Consider the following 5,842-nt stretch of genomic DNA (forward strand, 5'->3'; position numbering starts at 1 on the left):
TTTACCAACTCAAGCACTATGATCATCTACTCATCAAGCACTATGATCATCTACTCATCAAGCACTATGATCATCTACTCATCAAGCACTATGATCATCTACTCATCAAGCACTATGATCATCTACTCATCAAGCACTATGATCATCTACTCATCAAGCACTATGATCATCTACTCATCAAGCACTATGATCATCTACTCATCAAGCACTATGATCATCTACTCATCAAGCACTATGATCATCTACTCATCAAGCACTATGATCATCTACTCATCAAGCACTATGATCATCTACTCATCAAGCACTATGATCATCTACTCATCAAGCACTATGATCATCTACTCATCAAGCACTATGATCATCTACTCATCAAGCACTATGATCATCTACTCATCAAGCACTATGATCATCTACTCATCAAGCACTATGATCATCTACTCATCAAGCACTATGATCACCCACTCATTTACCAAATCAAGCACCATCTTTGATATTTTATGCATTGTTGTTCACTATAAATATCATCACTCATCTCACTCTTTTGTACACCATTACATCTTCTACTTCTTCCTTATAATAAACTCTCTCCCTTATATTAAGTGTTATTTGTTTCCTACGGGTATTAAATTCTACTCTTATTTAAATTTTTCGATACTATAAATTATAAGTTATTTCATAACAAAAATATATTTAAAAGTTCACACTCATTAGCTCCTCTATTACTAAACTTAACAATATAAATCTCTAGTTTAGTCAGGACTATGAAGAATTCTGATAGTCTGGAATTCTCATGGTGAGTTTACAAGATAGTTCGACTAGGTTAAGTCTAGTTTGTCTGCATACAACACCACCTTTGGATGATTTGATGATACAAGCCTTCAGAGATTTGGATCATTTTGGTGTTGCAAGATGGAGTCTATACAAGACCTTTACTTTTGTGATGGCAATTGGAGATTATGTAAAGTTTTTACCATAGCTAAACATGGATAGATGACTCCATAGGTCTTTTCATCCCAATGATCGACCTTATGAGCTTGGTTATGCTGGCTCCCTGAGACCGAGAGATCTTGGTTCATGTCTTGTTCATCATCTGAAGAAACACCTAGCTAGATGTTATCAAGAGTTTTTTTTTTTTTTTTGCAATCAATTTTCATCGCTTACTCAGATGTTATCAAGTCTTTGCATTAATAATTGCATTGATGTTGTTATCTTCCGCATGGTCGCTAAATGAAAACATGCAACAGCACATAATAGTGTTCTAGATCAAGTCCTTAGCCGTAGTTAGAAGGCTTGAAACATTTAGAAGCTTGTAGTCTTGTTGGCTTAGAAACAGAGGAGTGAAATCTTAAAGTCTAGTAAAATCGATAACCAATGCTGGGCCCATTCTGTAATTTATAGTTATGGGCCTTCTCATTACAGTTTGACAAGTGGTGTTAACTTATGCATACATGTTGATTGTTTACTAATGAGCAAACGATCAATCACATGTTGCAAGAACATGGCATGTGGCATTGGCTCGTGAATTACATGTTGCAATTCGAATGACTCCTGATATTTCTTTCATGTTTTATTATTTTATGTTTAGAATTTATGAATACTAATTCAATTAAACTTTATTTTTGTTTGTTTGTTCCAGACAAGTATTCAGATTCTCCCTTGGGATATGATGATAGAGATTTTTGATAGAATTTCTCGTCATGGGACCAAGCATTGTTCTTGTTGTAGAACGTGGCGTAATTACTTTCGGGTTTGTCAGAGGTCATTGACGCTTCATAACCCCGGAGAGAGTTCTTTCCTTTGAGGAAAAAGATGTTTTGCAACTGTGTCACTGACATTGGATTTCTCACTTTCACGCCACCAGAAAATCGCCGTCTTTACAACCACTGATAAACCTCCGTCTACATAACCGCCGGCGTAATTAGTTGCGTTTACTCTCTTTTCTTTCTTCACTGTAGATACGGTTAAATGATTTCTTTGGAGTGAAGTAACATAATTGTGGATGATTCGTTCGCTAGGGTTTCGTTTTGTTTTGTTACTCCATGTCGAACAAAAGAGAAATTCGCTTGAGATCCAATGCTATGCTTCTAGAATTCAAGTGGGAAATGATCCCAAGTGGGAAATCTTTGGTAGCTTCTTGAGTGTTCATGAACAATAAATTGTAGAAGATAGACACGAGCTCACTTCTCAATCATGAGTTGGTGAGCCCAATTCTAAATTTGACGTTGTCTTGTTTACTTGAACTAAAGAAACGATCTCTTGCCGTCTTTATGATCGCCACTGTGAATTCACGAAATCATTGATTGCCAACGTAAAAGGTAAAACCGTAAGCTCAATGGTTGAACCATTGTGTGGACCCATTCCAGTTATAAAACATGTCTTATCCTGAAGAATTTACCTAAGAAAATAGCTCATTAATTGTGCATTATTCTTTTTGATCAAACAAGAAAATGGCTTAGAAATATAATATAACTCCTGATCTCTCCAATTCCAAAAAGTTCTTCGCTCTTTCAATGAGAATTGTAATTAACTTGAAGTCATACTTACTTTTGATATTATCTTGAAGATTTCATGTAATAAGATAAAAAAATTAATAAAAGATTTGAGAAAGCTTTTGTAATCTGTCTTCAGATATTACTAACAGAGTAATTGGCCCATTGACTAACAAAGATAATATTAACAGTACCAAAAGTAACAAACATAGTACCAAAAAGAGAGAAAGCTTTTGTAGTCGTTTTCTTCAATAAAAGTAAAGAAAGACGATATTTCTCTCCACCAGCGCTTACCGGGAAATTGACTGCCGGCATAGGTAGTCCATGTGGAATGAAAGCAACGCATTTTAATTTCAGTTTTTCTTTGAATCTCTCTTTCGATTTGAGAGACGACTTCATTTACTTACTCCAGAAACGATGCATGAATGTTAGATGTTGTGAGTGCTTGCAAGTGATTCCATCACCTAGAGATTTCTTTCTTGGAGGTGAGTGCAGCTGGGATCGAAGCGCTGAGCATGCTCACGATGGTCACTGCATACGACTGCATACGACTGTCCGCATTCGTTGTACCAGATCTAGCCTTTCATTTTCTTCTTTTTCTGGTTCAGGCGGATTATATAGAACACTAGAGTTTTGAATTTCATTACTCTACACGTAATCATATAAAATTGAATATAGTAAGAAATGGGTAAATGAAAAAAATGTTTAGAAAGTGATCATCGTTCTATGTACACATGTTATGTTATCTGATATACTTTGGAAAAGAACTATTTGAATGGTCATATCGACAAAATTGAAATTTAAGAATAATATTTTGGATGCGCCTACTAAATGTTTATAAAAAAAAAGGAGATCATATCGGTAGAATTGAAAGAAGCATATAGAATTGAAGAATACTATTTACACATGCGATTGGTGTTGGCTGGGAGATGGCTGTCTATGGAGTTCTTCACTATATCTCTGGGCTTCTTCGTTGGTACACGTTTGCTACTTTTACTCCCTTCTAATTACCATACCAATAGCCCGTAGACTGATCTCATCGCTGTCCCTTGTATATGAGGAGTTGCTACTGCCTTTGTGTCTTCTTGTCTACATTTTACAAGCTAGCGGCTATTATGGCTTAACCCGACCTTTACTCCTTTTCAAAATCATTAGCACTTGAATGCAAAAAGAAACCTTTCTCGGGCCTCTTGGGCCATACAACAGACAGAGAAGATCCAAAACCGTTTTGACCATGGACAATATACCTGTGTTATCTGGGCGAGTTTCTTGCTTGGACAATTCTATGTATATGCAGTTACTACGGGTTTGTCTGAATAGCTGGAAGAAGGAAACTGATTAAGCTGCAGTAGACAGAGAACCAACATGAAGATGCCATAACCTTATAGACTCTCGTGTGGCTCCTGAGAGTAGATTCTAAATCGGGAGCAGTTTGAGTTTTGAGACCTTGTAAAAGTAAAACTCATATTCGGAGTATTGCAGTAGCATAGAGTACACGACTCTAATTATCTGTTATCAGGTTTGACGTACAGTGGCAACTGGCAACAAATGTATGTGATTGCAATATAGAGAATGCAAGTCAAAATGGCTTAAATTTGTCTTGTTTGTTTGTTTGCTGCCTCCATCGATTTTCCATATAAATCCAGTTATATTTTCAAGGGTTACTTAAATAATTTATAGATTCATGCCGAATTATTTAGGCGGTGATTAATTAATTATGTCCGAGTCACGTGCACCTTACTACCCCCACGCTATCCTCCATGTCAGCAAACCTTTGCTCTGAAACAAATACCAGCGGTGATTAATTGGTTCTGTCCGAGTCACGTGCACCTTACACCGTGATTAAGCCGGAGTTTTTTGATGAGATTTTTAGCGAAAGTTAAGAAACTGTTTCTTAACTTTTAATTAAAAAAAATTAAGAACCGATTCTTAAATCTGGATTAATCATGTTCTTAGGCCATGGTTATCGAAAGTTAATAAAAGAGTTTCTTGCACTGTTCCAATGGCGTGGATCCCATAAAATGGCAATAATCGGTTTCAAAAGTTGTGAAATATAGGACTCAGTTCGTCTGTTTCTTACACTGTTTGCAGACTCTACGGACACGTGACGGTCTACGATTAGTTTTTTTTTTAATCGTACAAAAAAAATTAAAAAATTCTTAGTAGGTATTAGGGACAATGATGCTCTTGCTACCCCACGCTATCCACCACGTCAGCAAACATTTCCTCTCAATCAAATACCGGCTGCAGCGGATAAAAGGCACACAAAGCAAAGAAAGAGGAACTGATTCAGCCGGTTCTCATTGAACCGTCTCCTGGAATCTTTGGTTCAGCCAGTATATATGTATATATTTCTTTTTGTTATGAAATAACTTATAATTTATAGTATCGAAATTATTTAAATAAGGACGAAATATTTTCCCCGCAGAAAGAAGATATACGATAAATATGCAAGAGAGAATATTTACTATGAAGAAGGAGAGAGATGTAATGATTCTTTGAGAGTTTATTATAAGGAAGAAGAAGAAGATGTAATTGTGTACAAAAGAGTGAGATGAGTGATGGTATTTATAGTGAGCAACAATACATAAAATATCAAAGATGGTGCTTGATTTGGTAAATGAGTGGGTGATCATAGTGCTTGATGAGTAGATGATCATAGTGCTTGAGTTGGTAAAGGAGTGGAGGATCATTTCAAATTTTATCTTATAACACTCCCCCTTGATCATCCATCTTGTATTAAGTTTCGTAACACTCTCCTTGGGGACCGGTGTCACTCTCCGCTCTCGCTTAACGTCTTTGTTGCCTCGTTAAAAACCTTTCTAGGAAAACCCAATGGGAAAAACCATAGTTAGGTAAAAAGAGTACAACTACGTAAGCTCCCCCTCGATTGAGCAGTCATAGATCCTTCTGATGACGCATTCCAATGTTATGGACATGTTTTCTGAATACCGAAGTAGGGAGTAATTTTGTGAAGAGGTCGGCTGCATTGTCACATGATCGGACATATCTTACTTCAATCTCTTTCTTCTTCTCGAGCTCTTGAGTATATGAGAAGAACTTCGGAGGTATATGTTTGGTTCTATCGCTTTTGATATATCCTTCCTTCGTTTGAGCAACACATGCCGCGTTATCTTCATATAGAATAGTTGGCCCCGTACTTTTGTCAATCCCACTACTTGAACAAATGTGTTGGCTTATTGCTCTTAGCCATACACATTCTTTACTTGCTTCATGAAGTGCGATGATCTCAACATGATTTGAAGAGGTAGCCACAAGCGTTTGTTTTTGAGAACGCCAAGATAGAGCAGTGCCTCCGATCGTAAAAACATATCATGTTTGCGATCGGGCTT

This window comes from Brassica oleracea, chromosome C5 (genome assembly GCF_000695525.1).
Source record: "Brassica oleracea var. oleracea cultivar TO1000 chromosome C5, BOL, whole genome shotgun sequence".
NCBI classification, from domain to species: domain Eukaryota; kingdom Viridiplantae; phylum Streptophyta; class Magnoliopsida; order Brassicales; family Brassicaceae; genus Brassica; species Brassica oleracea.